This window comes from Argiope bruennichi, chromosome 9 (genome assembly GCF_947563725.1).
Source record: "Argiope bruennichi chromosome 9, qqArgBrue1.1, whole genome shotgun sequence".
Lineage (NCBI taxonomy): Eukaryota > Metazoa > Arthropoda > Arachnida > Araneae > Araneidae > Argiope > Argiope bruennichi.
Genome location: NC_079159.1, coordinates 48,428,845 through 48,445,613, shown reverse-complemented (window position 1 = coordinate 48,445,613; position 16,769 = coordinate 48,428,845). Strand labels below are relative to the sequence as shown.

Genomic DNA, 16,769 nt, shown 5'->3' with positions numbered 1-16,769 from the left:
TTTTGTACTTTGGAAGGTCTAAAATTTTTAGCTTCGTCGAATTCTCGATTTCGAATTTTTTGACAGCTACAAAAACTTTCTCTGCTCTTCCTATACAAAAAAGTAAAAATTGGGAAAGTTGTAGACGGAATACAATTGTCGAAAACTGTCACACTCGACCTTGTTCCTTAAGGTTGAATTCTTCTTCTAAATCCTTGACACGGCCTTTAATTCAGTAACCAAACTCTAGCACATTTCCTCCACGTTCTTCAAACTTTTTTTTTTTCCTGTCATGGGCGTTTTCCATTCTTCCCGAAGAAGGAAGATTTCCCCCTCATTTCTCTCCACGCTCCATCAGTATAATACAGCGCTGATTGCACTAAGCAGGAAAGGCTAAAATTAAATTACTACAGGCAGGAGCAGACGGCAGTTGTTAGCGAATGAGGAACCCCACCGGATGTGACGTAATATCTCAAATTATCCACTAACGAGAGAGTGCGTTGCTTCTTCTAGATGCGGTCTGGGAAACGCGAAATTATGGGTTGCTTAAGTGACTTAAAGTGGACGATTGCCTGGTTTTTGTTTATTTATTGCTTATTTACCCCCCCTTTCTTTGATCTTGAACTTATCCTGGAACGTTATTCACGTAAATATTTTCGACGGAGAATGCGTGAGAGTGTCCCAGTTGATGCGAATGAAGTTTTATTGTTGTTCTTGTATAACAACAGATGTGTTTTGGTCATAAAGAGTGGCTATTCTCTTTCTATGGCTGGAGACAAAAACAAGCCGTTATTGAAAAAAAAAATAGATTTGGAATTATTTATTATATAATAACAATGTTATTTGAATGTAAGCTGTATTTTTTTTTTATCTGGGTACAATCGTTTAACCCTTTCTAGGGCCGTAGGAAGTATGTTTCCCACCAAATTTATCAATCTTTGTATGGATTTATATAGGTTGGCATAAGTTCTGACAAATTTTTTTAGAAAGACAGAAACTTAGATGCTTTTGTTCTTTATTTCACACAAAATGATGTGTCTTGATTTGTTACTTCATTATTATTTAACCAAATTAATTAATTAATCAAATTAAATTTATCCAATAAGCTAAATGAATCCCTTTTCTTATTCTAATTTCAAGCCTAAAAATATTTTAACATAATATGACTAGAAAAAAATGGCCCTTTAAAGGGTTAACTAATATATTTATAACATTTAATCTATGCTTACATTACAACATCTTATTAAATTTCCAAAACTTCTTAAAAAATACGAATCAGTGCAAAACACACGATAAAGACTTGCACAGATATTAATAATAATAATAAATTATCAGATTTAGAAATGACTTGCAATTGTATTATTTTATTGATTATGATTTTTTTATGTATTTTTGCCATTTTTCTTCATAAAATCTGTATGTCTGAAATATAATTCCAGAGCAAATTTTCATTTATGAACCAAAATAATCTAAATTATTAAATTTTGCTTTTGTCAATACAAAAATATTTTAATTGGAAATATAAACATGATTTATAGTCTTAGTTTATTTTTTTAATTCAAAAATAATCAAGTATAAATGTAACATGTTTTCACTTAATTTTCATCTGTCCGATAATTTTCATAATAACTGCATGAAGATTTTTCAGTAACATCTATTATAATAGTACATTTTATTTTCAAAGGATAAAATTAGAATCAATTAGAATAATATAACCTCATAAATAGCAAAAGATTAACATAATAATTTTTTCTCCCAATTAAATCCATGCTAATTGTATGCAGCTTTATGGTTAAAAAAATGTTACTTAGTATTCGTTCTAAAACTGAAATAAAAGAAAAATGTTTGCATCATTTTAATGCCTGAAATTTATTTCCTGTTTGGTGTGGTAAGAAAAATTTTATGGTGATGAGAAGTTTCCGGATGGCGGTTGGTTTTCGCAATTACCGAAAGAGTTGTATCTTGGCCAGTGATTATCCTTAGTATTCAGCCATGGTTCCTACCTAGTATGTCGCGGAGGCCTGATTATTCAACATATCCGCATGCCTTCCTATGGGACGGGTCAGCTACAATATGACGAGATCTGTCGCATATGTTTAATCTAAATTCGATTTAATGCATCATATTTTTTTTCATTAAACAGTAATTGCGAGAAAATTGACTGTCTCATCACTGGAGTTAAAAAAACAACTTTCGAGTAATATCATTTTAAGTATGGAACTGTAATATCTCGCATAGAAAATATGTTGTGAACCAAAATAAATTTTAAATCATGATTACAACACGCATTAGACATATTTTCTTTTTATAATATTGACATTTGAGAAATTTGATAGCAATGACATATTCCATTCCTGTTAATTCTATAAACTTATCAGTATCAAAAAATATGATCGACATTTTAAATATCACTCTTATTATTCATCCTCCGGGGGGCACCTCATAATGAGGATGAAATGCTTCCGGCATGATGAATGGATCTCGCCACCCTGGAGGGTACACAAATAGGTGGGGGATCTGACTCCTCCCATCGATGACGGGACGTACTTCCTTCGGGAAGGGTTGTACCGTGGCCGGTGATGGCCCTTAGAACTCAACCATAGTTTCCGCAAGTGTTGCTGTCGCGGCGGTCCGACCATTCAGCCTTATGGTTTAAATCCGTGTGCCTTCGTGGCGGGTCGGAGTGTCAGTTGGTTGACTTACTCTTATTATTCATTCTTGATTATTCATTATTCCATTTAAATTATACTTTGAGCAAATAAAGAACAAATAATAAAAGTAATGCCACAAACAATTACTTTTATTATTTGTTAGCCTTGTTGTTACTTAGATTATTTAATAGCCAAAGTATTTTAGATTATATTTTCAGTGTCACATATTTAAAACCTAGATGAACATCGGTGGTCCGGTGTGGGGGCTTCAAACCAGTAGCTGATAGGAATTAGAGTGGTTCAATTCCACTTTCTAGGCGATTCCTACATTACAAACACTTTGTACACTGTTTGAAATAATTCTTTATCCTTGACTTCTAAAGTCAATGGGCTTATCTATGACAAATGCCATTAGAAACAACATTAGTATATTCAAAAAAGTATTATTAAATTTTTGATACATTTTTTAGCATTATTTTTGCCTATTAAAGAAGAATTTTTTAAAACTGAATGATATATTATACTAACATTAAAACTTCACGATGTAAATAGGAATAGCAATTACAACTTCGGATACTAACGTGATTATGAAAACTGAATTTAGCATCCAATTTTGCACAACTGCATACCACATATACGGTGGGAGTAAATTAAAAGTGCACTATTTATTCTTACATAGAGCATCTTTAATACTGGGGATGAAATTTTCAAAATCGAAGAATTTTTGACTTGCTCATGATTTTTTTTTTCTTGTGTGTGTTTAATACGTTCGGTTTTTCTATATATATATTCACACAGTATATTTTAATTCCCCTTTTATAATATGGTATGTTTTGTATTCTCTTTAATTATGGTCACAAAATGGTCACAAAATTTGTTATAATGCTTTGATTACATTGTTCGGTATTCGAATATTATCCAACTTATAGTGGTATATCTCCACAGTATCATGGAGATATCATATTTCTGTGCGAAAGGCATAGTGAGAAATATCACGCTTTAAAGTATTGACAAAAATAATGCACGTTAGATCTCGTCTTTATGATTTATTTAGCACAAAATTTTAAACATATCTGCAATTTTGGTGGCATTCTAAAATTCAGCCATCCAGAGGTATCATTTTGAGATGAAATGCATATATATCACCGAAAAGAACATCGACATACGGTTAATCTACTTATGCATTTGATCCAAAATTTTTAAATACCTTCAATTGCCAAATATATCTATTTAGTTTGCTGTTTTGCAGTTTTAAGTTATCACGCATACATTACAAGCAAATAGGTACAATTCCAAAAGGGTAGAATTCAGGATAGAATGTTTTGATGATAAATATTTTGTTATACACACTCTGTTATATTTATATGCAATATTTTATATTCCGTCTTTAAAAAGGTAATAATAATAAACGGCCATTTTGAAACGAAGACAAATAATAGAAAAAAAGTAATTTAAGGAACTGACAGGCATCAATGATTTGCTTTTACTTCATCTAATTTCTTATACATTTAAACTAATAACGATTTTCGTTCTATAGTCGGTTATTTTTTAACTCTCCCAAAACATTTGCCACGAATTTGAATCAAATTTTGGAAACAAACTTCTAGCCTAATATGACATCAGCATCAGCTAATTTTAACATGACTTCCACACACACGCAACTTTGAGTTAGATAATAGCAATTATACCGTAACGGTTGCATGCATCCAGCTTATGATTTAAATCTCTAATTAATCATCTTAATGAGCATTAGGAAGTTTGTGTATTAACATTATTATTTTAAGATAATGAAGTTCAGGATAATTCGCATTAGAACATATATTTCACTTAAGCTTCCATTTGGGCGTAGTCAGCTTGATAATATGGGAAGAAATCGCTGGAATCTTAATAATTTTGAGAAATATTTACAGCATTGACTATATATTTGACTCATAAAAACAGATTAAAGATATCTTTTTCAGTATATGGAGCTATAAGTTTGTTCAGAGGAATATTTGGGGATTAAATTTGTGGAATGAATTCTTGTTGCGTTATGCATTTATCTCTGTTGTTGCCTATTGTAAACATGTGATCCATTAAATTGTGCTTTTTTAAAAATTGGTTTATCGCGGAAATAGTTACTTCCAGTAAGCCGCATCTGATCTCAAAATATATAAATGATCTTTCAAGCCACCATGTATATGTAGATATAAATACTTGTTTATGCAATATCAAAAAGGCTCATATTTTATGATTATGAAAGATTTATTTTTTACTTTACTAAAAATATGTTTTTTTAATAATCTATATGTTACCGTTAAAGTATGAAATCCGTTATTTTATAGAATACCTAGTTATTCCATGAAATAACTGATCGTATCCGTTAAAGTATAAAACTCTCTTGTATTTCATGATTTAACTAGTTATTTCATAGAATAACGATCTGCAGCCCGTTAAAGGGTAAAATAATCTATATCATATATCTCGCACGACAAATACATTTAACTTCCACCCCTACTGCATTTATGTTTTTGTTTGTTTGTTTTAGAAATAAAAAATGTTTTTGTTTTAAAAATAATGTTCTTTGTAATTCCAAGTGACATTATAGTAATCCTTGTTGTAACAAATGATTTTATGGTACGTTTCCATAAATACCATTTATACGCTACATAAATTAGATAAATTGCTTCTTTTTCATTTTAATTGTCTATCATTAGTTTAATTTCATTTTGGATAAATTGTTTATTTTACACTTTAACTGTCTCTCATTAGTTAATTTATAGAATACCTAGTTATTTCATAAAATAACTAGTTAAAGTGTCAAATTAATAACATATTACACACTTTAACGGACACGATTAGTTATTTCATGGAATAAGTAGGCATTCTATGAAATAACTGCATTATATACTTTAACGGTAACATATACATAAAAATCTGTAAAGACCAGTATATTTGTCAGAAATTGTTTTAATTCTTCCAATATTTAAGGTCTTTTTTAAGAAAGTGCATTACTTCTAATCCTGGATCCTTTCCAATCAATTTGCTTAATTTAAATCAACATTTTTTCTTGTTAAGAAAAAATAGTCCAGCAATCAAAGCAGTTTTGTTTATGGTTGGTTAGATACAGTAAACATAATGAATCAATCAATGGAATTTGCTATTGCGGTGAAGAATTCACTGCCTGTAAATATGTCTTTTGTTACTAAAAGCCTACTTTTATCTTACTGCAATTCATAGTTAAATAAATTATCTGAAAATCCATCGCATGAATTTACTAAACCATAACAAAATATCAGTTCTTTAAAAATATGTCCAAGTATTTATATTACTCAAAGTGAATAATAGCATTTTTCAAATCTTTAAATGTTTGAACTGATACATGCATTACTCCTTTAAAATGCTTTAATTTTAAAAAAATGTCTAGCCTTTATATAAATTATGTAACTTGTAAATCATTCAACTGAATTTCATTCAACTGAATGTATTTCATTCAACTGAAATTTAGTTAGAACAATATGCTTTTAATTAAGTTCAGCGTACACTTACATTTTAATCTCGAGTTAAGTTCATTTGATTTTCACAGAAGATATTGCCGTGTTATTTGGGTTTTCCGCTCTGGAAATAAATTTAATTATATTTAATTGCCATTTTCTTTTGTAAATACATCTGTAAAATAGTTTGATACAAGCTTAATTTAATTTAGCTGGGTATATATTAGTTTTGAAACTACACTAGAGATATTTTAAGAAATTCTTCGTTATTTTAAACAGTGGTGAGATGACGAGAATATAGGAACTGGCATCCTGTCTCAAAAATTCTAAACTAAGCATGCTGCACAATGTTTGAGCCGTGATAGACGTAGCATTCCTTGAACCTGAGTACATACATGACTTCAGTGAAATCGGATCTCACACACGCATACTTTCTTTTTGATAGTCTTAGAATCTACATTAAAACTAAGCATGCCATATACAATGTTTGAACCATGATAGATGTTCTGGTTGAAATTGTGTATAGCATGCAGGCAGCCATTTCACAACATTCTTGGAACCCGAGTACACAACTTTAGTGAAATCGGATCGCACGCACACTGACCTTCTTTTTGATAGTCTTAGAACCTACATCACATTACATCATAATATATTCATAATCATTGTAAGCGATTACTTTCAACAAATTTTAGATTTTAGTTTAACCCTTTCGCGACGGGCGTGTCATATGCATCACCAGCGAAAGTCTCCCACATGTGAATTTCTGGAAATCGAATTCATGGGACGGTGATGCATATATGCATTCTAAATTGGAGCAATTTTTAAACCCCACTAAATGGCTCCCTGTGTACATTACTTTTGAATAAATATAGCTTTAGTAGTTGGCATTTCACCCATTAGCTGTTGCGGAAGGGGGGAGGCGGGTAAAAGTTATGTAAGTAAACAGAGCTGGATTGTGTAACGTTCCACTTGATGGAATCATTTTCGTTTCTGATCTGCCTCCGAATTCTTTTCTTCTTCTTTTTGTTATTGCTGTATAACTGTAATTACTCTTTTTGGGTTTTACCGTCAATTCTATTTATTTTGCATAGCTTTTGGTTATATTTCTCGTAGTTCTCTTTATTACGGAAGGCCATACTTTCTCTTTATTATGGCAAAAAAAAAAAAAAAAAAACGCAATTTGTGCAGGAAGAATGTGCTGAAATTATGAATGAATAATGATCTAAAAAGATAGAAAAATGACGACATTAGGACTTAAACTTTATTTTTTTGAGATTTTTTTTTAAAAGTTAGGCTTAGCGATGCAAAAACCCCGTCCTGTGGAATTATTCCTTTCGCGTACGCTCCGTCCCGTGCATGCATCTAGGATAGAGGCCTCCCATCCTGAAAGGGTTAACTGAGAATCTACATCAGGAGAGAGAATCTAAATCTACTATTATCCATTTTTGATACTATCATTTAGCTTAGATTCTATTCAGGTGATCATGACAGATTTCCAACAAAATTAGATCTCTCACCTACTTATTTTTTTTTTTTTTTTTTTTGTGCGTGTGTGTGTGAGGTAGACTAAAATCTGCTTCATGTAAGCGCAAATACATTGGTGATTAAATATTTATAAAGGTACCTACAAATTAGTTTAATTTTTTGTTAACTTTTCTTTCTGAAGCATTATATGCCTGTTTTCATACTTTTGAACGTGGTTAGATGACGTTTGAATAGACATGAATTCTCCATAATATCCTTTCACATTTATAGAATGAAGTGAGTGATTACTTCTACGCGGTTTTATATTTTAGTTTAATCGTTTAGTTTAAACTTACATCAGGCTATTATCCATTTCTGATATCACTTAGCTGGGATTCTTGGTCAGGTGATCAGGACAGATTTCCAACGAAATTAAATCTCACTCCTACTTATCTATTTTTTTTGTGGTAAACTAGAATCCGTATCAAATAAACGCGATTTCATTGGTGATCAAACATTTATGAAAGTATTTACAAATTAGTTTAATTTTTTAATGTTAACTTTCCGTTTGGAAGCATTATTTGCATTATTTTCGCACCGTCTTCATACTTTTGAACGTATTTCATGACGTTTGAACAGATATGTATTGTACATAATTGCCTTTGACATCTACAGAACTAGAACCCATTCCTATTGGTATTTCCTCCCCCCTTTTTTTTTTTTTGTACACTTGAATCCGCATCAAATAGGCATTAATCCATTGGTTAGTAAACATTTACGAATTTATCTACAATTTAATTGAATTTATTAATGTTACCTTTACGTTTTAAAACATTATATGTGTTATTTTCTCAGCGTCTTCATACACTTGAACGTGGTTAGAACGTGTTTGAATAGACATATATTCTACACAATTCTCTTTTACGTCTACAGAATGACGTTTGATCCTTGAAATCTTTTTAATGTTATTCTGATCTGAAATATATTTAACTTCATTCTGATCCTTGAAATCTATGAATTCTCAAAAGGTTATTCCTTTTTATCCTGTAAAAACTCCAATTCCAAAGCCGAAACCTTACTATCACACCATTACAACCCAACGAATTCTAAACTAAATGCATATTAACAGTGGGAAAAAATGAAAAATAGTATTGTATCAAAATTATTACCATTATTATTATTTTGATAATTATGTTTATAGAAGTAAAATTTTTATATATTTCTGAAGTCTTTTAAGAAGTACTCTTTAAGAATCCATTTTTTTTTTTTTTTTTACCCATTCTCATTCTTTTTTTAAAGATGAACGTCCATTTAATGATGCTAAGCACAGACAAATCACCCTTAAGAGGCTTACGATTTCAAAAAAAGTAAATATTTTAGCACAAGGGAAGATTTGAACTTAAAAATCTCACCTTTATTCACCATTAAAAATCTTGTCCACTCTTTCGCGCTTGGAATTCTTTGAACTTTACCTGATTCATCCAATCTCTCTTAATACCCGTTTTCTCAATCGAATAGGTTAATAAAAGAAAAAGAGCTCAAGAAAGCATATTTCGCATTAGTCTGCCAACAAAAGGCTGAACTGATAAGATCAAAATCCCTATCAGGAAAACCCCTGACATTGTAGCCAGTGCAGCTGCCATAAATAATATGCATCTTCCAACTGCCTAAAGCATCAATTCTTTCACCTAGTACCGCAGAAAACGAAACATTTCTTAATTCTTTCATCGATTTCTTTTATTTGCATAGCTGGCTTTAGTCGCAACTATTTATTAAGCATTTAATGCATAGCTCTCGCCGTTGGCTGTAAAAAGGAACACAAACATCAGCGGAAGAAACCCCCCGGGGAGTGCCTTGCCAAATACATATAGATATATTCACATAATAAACGAATCTTCGTCTCCCTCAGTTCGATGCAAAGTGGTTCAAAATGCTTCTTGAAAAATTGATGGTGGAATTAGACTTTCAAATTTTCGCATACGCATTAAAAATACCGAAATGAAATGGAACGGTCTGTCACGTACGTTTGCCATTTGGGAAATTTGCGGTTCGTTCAACGAATCATTGGGGTGGGTTTTTATGATGCAGTGGTCTGACAACTTGTTCAACGTTAGGAATGCAGCTTGCCGGTTCTTCTTCATTCGGATATGGAGATCTCGGCTAATGGGTCTCTCTGAGAAGGTAACTGGAAATGTATACCACTCAAAAGAGATGAGGTTAAGGGGAGTTTAGAAAGTATTTAGTATCGATACTGTCGAGCATGCCCTTTTACTATGTATCTGGGGAGCATGTAGCTCACTAATATTTCGTAAATAGCTTATTGAGAGTTTGGTTTTTCTTATATATATATATATATATATTTAAATCCGAATGCATTTATGATATTTGAGCATTAGAGTGATATTAAAGTGGAAAACGGGTATTTGAATTTAGAAAAGATAAATTTTTGTACGATTCTCTAATCATCCGCTTGAGAGAAAAATAAACTTTGACTTTTTTTTTTTCACTTTAAATCTTACGATTTTAGTTAAGGGAGGATTTAGAAAAGACATTAAATGTATGCATGGATATTTCAACTAAATGACTAATTTCTAAGAAACTCGAATTATTTATATGTTGGAATGCTTTATATTATAAATGGAAGCATATTTTATTGGAAAATTTAATTCTTTTATTGGAAATATATAATTCTTTAACCCTTATCGTAGCAAGATTGCTCGAATTATTTATATGTTGGAATGCTTTATATTATAAATGGAAGCATATTTTATTGGAAAATTTAATTCTTTTATTGGAAATATATAATTCTTTAACCCTTATCGTGGCAAGATTGCTTTTTTGAAGAAAAGCAAAAAAAAAAAAAAAGTGTATATATAAAAATGTGTAAGAACAAACATCTAGGCATGTATATTTTATAATAAACATACATATTTAGGAGTACAAACATAAAAATAAAATAAAACTTACCTTAGACAAACCTGAGCGGCGCATCTTGACGGTTATTTTTCACAACTGATTTAAAATTATGACAGATAAACTACTATTTTCATTTTTGAAGTATAAATAAACTTCTAGAAATGTCATGTGTTTAATAAAACTAAGTTAAAAATTATTTTATAGTGGTAGTATATTTTTATAAAGTTGTATGTATGGTATACTATACAAAATGAACATAAGGGTTAATGGATTCATAGTGTTTGAGTTCTTAATAAATGTTTGTTTGAAGTTTTAAAACTTTCATTTTAAAGTCATAGGATGTATTTTATACAAAAAAGATAACTAAAAATTCATGGTTTCAGTCTAATTCAAGAGAAAACTGTCTTTATGTAAGTCTTAAGAAATTTGATAACATATTAATATCCAACGAAAATTCTATGTCTTATGTAAACACTATATTATTTCTATTTATCTACAAAAAATGTTAAAATATTTTCCAAATTCTAGAAAATACTAATTTACCTTTGCATTCTCAAAATTATAACAACTACTACCTTCAATCAAAATTCTATATATAAAAATAAACAAAATTTTTTCAAGTAATGCAAATAAATTATCCATACACAAAACACTTTCATTTTATGGGATTTAAGCATATAAATGCAAAAGTTTTTCTATTTTAAAAGTCTGTTTCTTGCGTTGAATTTAAAGAAAAAAAAAAAAAAAAAGGAAAATGAGCAATCTTTCTTGCAAGGTTGTTCAAGTATGCTCTGGTCCATAAAACACTTGAAAAATGACTCAAAAGTTTCAAGGGTCTTTGAACAAAACAGTAAGTTTATTTTTCGTGAAACAATTTGTGTAGACAGCCTCCTTAAACGTCTTGTGCGTGTTTGTAAACTTCAATGTTTTTTCAACTGCTGTTCTATTTCTTAAGTGTTATGTTTTAGGGTGCCTTAGTTTTAAGATAACTTTTTATGTAAGGTTTTCTCATTTTATTCGAAATGTATGAATAAAAAGTGCCCTTGCTCATAAAATTTTACTAGCATTTATTTTGAATAAAGAAGTTGTTTCTAATTCAAAATTATTTTGTTTGAAATTGGCAGTGAAAAATCCTTATTTATTAGCTTATTTCCAAATTTCATTTGTTTTATAGGCTTTTTTTTTTAATTTAGAGGACAAAAATCTCTTATTGTTTAGCTAAGAAACTATCAATCCATAAATAAACAATGTGCAAAAACACCTATATAATTTTTCTGAATCTATATAATAATAAAATATACATTGTATTTAGAGAGCGCTAATGCTGCTACAACTAAAACACAAATGAACTTAACCAAATTAGAAATAAATATTAAGTTAATAATCAAAGAATCAAAAAGAAAGATTAACTGAATCCGGCCCGAAGACTTTTTCAAGGGTCACCCTCAGGCAAGGATTCAAACCAGGGATTTTTTCTGTGAGGGGTCTGACTTTCGTCCAACAAACTGACCCCTCGTGACCCGAAAATCCCAGAAAATTGAGGTTTTAGAGATAAATTAGTATCACAAGATTAAAACAAGTAAAAACACTAGCAAAAAAACAAACCAAATAAGACCACAGCAAATCAAACCACAAAATACATGAAAAAAGAACCAAAAAAGTAATATAAACACAAGGCAAAACACTTACAAAATGAAAGTACAAATCTGAAGAAAACCACTTGATGTTAAAACGTGCTATTGTAGATGTATTTCGTTGAACTAAACTAAGATTTAATTATTCCACGTTTACAGCTATATCCGCCTCCCACGTTTCGTCATAATGTATCGTCATCAAACTTGAAGCGCCATCTATTGAATTAGAACTCAAAGCTAACAAACCGGAGGAAGTCAGTAATTAAACAGACCCTTTCTTATCAAAACTTCTAAATTGCAAAAGTTTTTGGGAAATTCGTTAATAGTTAAATTTTTAATGAGATTGTTTGTTGCTAAGATATAAGAGCTTTTATTGTTGCAAATTTTTTTAATTCTGTTAAATTGTGAAAATATCAAATTTTTGAAAATTTTAGAGTTTAAATTAGAATGGTAGTTACTAAGTTTAATTATTTTAAAGTTAAATTCATCCCTTTTATCATAAATACCTATCAAAGTTTTTCCATTAACAATTTCTATATTTAAATCTAAATAATTAGCTTTAAGTTGATTTTCGTTTGTTTGAGTTAAAACTAATTCTTTTGGGTAACAATTAATAATATCATTAGGATTATCCACATTTAACAAAATTAAGTCATCAATATATCTCCAGCCTATTATTAAGTTAAGTTTAATTATTTCTTTTTCATAATAATGTAGGAAAATATTGGCTAACGCACTTGAAAAAGCTGTTCCCATTGGAATTCCTTTTTCTTGTTTATAAAAATTTATTCCGTTAAAAACATAGCTTTCTTTAATATTAAATTTACATAATTCTAACCAATTAGTTTTTGTAATAATATCTCTATTTAAATATTCTTCATATATATTAGTACAGACATCTATTAACTTTTCATGAGGTAGATTAGTGTATAAATTTTCAAAATCATAAGTATTAAGCTTATTAATATTGTTATCTTTTAGAAAGTCCAAAATATCTTTGTTACTATTGATAATAAAATTATCTTCCTCTTTAATTTTGTTTAGGACAATTTTTAAGTATTTAAAGAAATGTTTTCCCGTATAGTAATTGTAACTGCCTGTGCTACAAGTTACGAATCTAAAATTTATTGGTTTTTTATGAAATTTTATTGTTGGGAAGAGGTAAGGGTAGTTTAAAGAGCAAGTTTTTATTTTAATTTTTTTAGCGAAAGCTAGCATCCTTTTATCCAATTCTTTTTTCCCGGTGTTAATTAATTTGTAAGTTGAATTAGAGTTATATTCATTAGTTAGAAGTTTTTTATAATAATATTTACAAATTAAACCGAAATTATTTGCTGATTTATCTATTACTGTAATAACAAACCTCTCTTTTAAATTTTTTATTTCTTTTTTCAAAGCTTTGTTGAAATAAATTCCTCGTTCTTTAGTTCTAACGTTGTCTGCATTAAATTTTGTTTTAATGTCTTCTAAAATCCTTACTTTCCATTCTCTGAAACCTTCTGGAGGCCAATGGTATTTCCTAGATAATTTGGAAATAAAAATATCCATATCCTGTCCGATAGAAATTAAGATTTTTTTAATGTTAACTTTTTCTCTTAATCTAAATTTCGTGCCCCTTTCCATTAAATCTCTTAAAGAGTTAGAATCTATAATTTTTAAATTCCCTGTTATAATATGTCCTTTGTCAGCATCTATATAATCTTTATAAATATCTTTATTACAAATACAGTCTGTCTTGTCTATCTTATTTAAATTTTTGCTATAGTAATTATAGTTACAGATTCTTTTTCTTAAAGTTGCTGAATAACTAAATGCTATTGAAGCTATTGCATTATCCTTTAAAGGAAAAAATTCTTTATTGTTGTGCATAACTTTAGGTTTTCGAAGCAAATATCCAAAAATCTCACTACACAGTATTCTTTATTTAAATTACTTTTAGTTTTAAATAGTAAATCGTTTTTTCCTATATTAAGTTTGAATTTGATAAGATCTAGAATTATGAATTTAGTGAATGAATTTTCAAACTTTAAATCTTCAAATTTGTTATTAATAAACCATTTAATTTTATTTTTCCTAAAGCCAAATAGATATTTCTTAATTTTAAGAATATTTTCATTATTATGTTCCAAATTACACAAATTTTGAAATTCCTCAGTTACTATATCATAATTACCGCCTCTACCTTTTCCTCTCTTAAATCTTTTACTTTTATTTTCATTATCTAGAAAGTCTTTAAAGATGTTAAGTTTGTTATAAATACAAATGTTATCCAAATCCCCATAACCTTCTCCATTTAATTTACTATTGAGTCCATAAGGAAACAAAGTTTTCAAATTACATATATAAATATTTTCCAAGTCTAATCTTTTATTTAAATCAATAATATTATCTTCCAGAATGTAAATATTAATGTTATCAAAATTATGACATTGGAAGTGTAGTAGCTCATAATCAAAAGACTCATTTTTACTAAAGTTTTTAATGGCAGATCTATGGCCATTTACTCGTTTATTTAGTTCAGTACTGGTTTGTCCTATGTAATTCAAATTACATTCTTTGCAATTTAATAAATAAATAAGATTTTTATTTTTACAGAACAATTCTAGATTTGAAATTTCGTTATTAATTTGTTCTTTATTAGCAAGTGGACAAGTCTTACATTTTTTGTTATTACAAATTCGATATTTTTTAGTATTTTTAAATTTTTTTAAACGAAACATTTGTGCAAGTAACTTTTTGTCCATGGATGCTCCAAGCACAAAGCTATCCACAGTGCCCCTTGGTAAAGCGCGCGACGGGCCATGCGCTATGAGAAATTCTTTCATTGACCTTTGCATAATTTATTTTAATGGTACCTGAAAGAAAAAAAACTCTCCTTGCCTCAACAATCCGGAAATCTCGAATCAAATCCAAAAAGGGAAATTTTATTATTAAAGGATGCATTTAGTGGAAAAGCGCAAATGCAGCTTAATTCCAACTGGATGCAAGAATAAGAAACTATCAATCCATAAATAAACAATGTGCAAAAACACCTATATAATTTTTCTGAATCTATATAATAATAAAATATACATTGTATTTAGAGAGCGCTAATGCTGCTACAACTAAAACACAAATGAACTTAACCAAATTAGAAATAAATATTAAGTTAATAATCAAAGAATCAAAAAGAAAGATTAAATGAATCCGGCCCGAAGACTTTTTCAAGGGTCACCCTCAGGCAAGGATTCAAACCAGGGATTTTTTCTGTGAGGGGTCTGACTTTCGTCCAACAAACTGACCCCTCGTTTCAACTTTAGTAAAAATGAGTCTTTTGATTATGAGCTACTACACTTCCAATGTCATAATTTTGATAACATTAATATTTACATTCTGGAAGATAATATTATTGATTTAAATAAAAGATTAGACTTGGAAAATATTTATATATGTAATTTGAAAACTTTGTTTCCTTATGGACTCAATAGTAAATTAAATGGAGAAGGTTATGGGGATTTGGATAACATTTGTATTTATAACAAACTTAACATCTTTAAAGACTTTCTAGATAATGAAAATAAAAGTAAAAGATTTAAGAGAGGAAAAGGTAGAGGCGGTAATTATGATATAGTAACTGAGGAATTTCAAAATTTGTGTAATTTGGAACATAATAATGAAAATATTCTTAAAATTAAGAAATATCTATTTGGCTTTAGGAAAAATAAAATTAAATGGTTTATTAATAACAAATTTGAAGATTTAAAGTTTGAAAATTCATTCACTAAATTCATAATTCTAGATCTTATCAAATTCAAACTTAATATAGGAAAAAACGATTTACTATTTAAAACTAAAAGTAATTTAAATAAAGAATACTGTGTAGTGAGATTTTTGGATATTTGCTTCGAAAACCTAAAGTTGCCTAAAGTTATGCACAACAATAAAGAATTTTTTCCTTTAAAGGATAATGCAATAGCTTCAATAGCATTTAGTTATTCAGCAACTTTAAGAAAAAGAATCTGTAACTATAATTACTATAGCAAAAATTTAAATAAGATAGACAAGACAGACTGTAATTGTAATAAAGATATTTATAAAGATTATATAGATGCTGACAAAGGACATATTATAACAGGGAATTTAAAAATTATAGATTCTAACTCTTTAAGAGATTTAATGGAAAGGGGCACGAAATTTAGATTAAGAGAAAAAGTTAACATTAAAAAAATCTTAATTTCTATCGGACAGGATATGGATATTTTTATTTCCAAATTATCTAGGAAATACCATTGGCCTCCAGAAGGTTTCAGAGAATGGAAAGTAAGGATTTTAGAAGACATTAAAACAAAATTTAATGCAGACAACGTTAGAACTAAAGAACGAGGAATTTATTTCAACAAAGCTTTGAAAAAAGAAATAAAAAATTTAAAAGAGAGGTTTGTTATTACAGTAATAGATAAATCAGCAAATAATTTCGGTTTAATTTGTAAATATTATTATAAAAAACTTCTAACTAATGAATATAACTCTAATTCAACTTACAAATTAATTAACACCGGGAAAAAAGAATTGGATAAAAGGATGCTAGCTTTCGCTAAAAAAATTAAAATAAAAACTTGCTCTTTAAACTACCCTTACCTCTTCCCAACAATAAAATTTCATAAAAAACCAAT

At 29.1% G+C, this 16,769-nt stretch overlaps 1 protein-coding gene and 1 non-coding gene across 3 annotated transcripts in view; both read left to right on the top strand.

The window, feature by feature from the left end:
* Window positions 1-16,769, top strand: part of LOC129984658 (nephrin-like) — a 386,728-nt gene that overhangs the window by 25,761 nt on the left and 344,198 nt on the right. The window lies entirely within an intron of this gene.
* Trnastop-uca (transfer RNA opal suppressor (anticodon UCA)) lies at window positions 2,864-2,950 on the top strand. Its single transcript has one exon. It is a non-coding gene; the product is annotated as a tRNA-Sec (tRNA).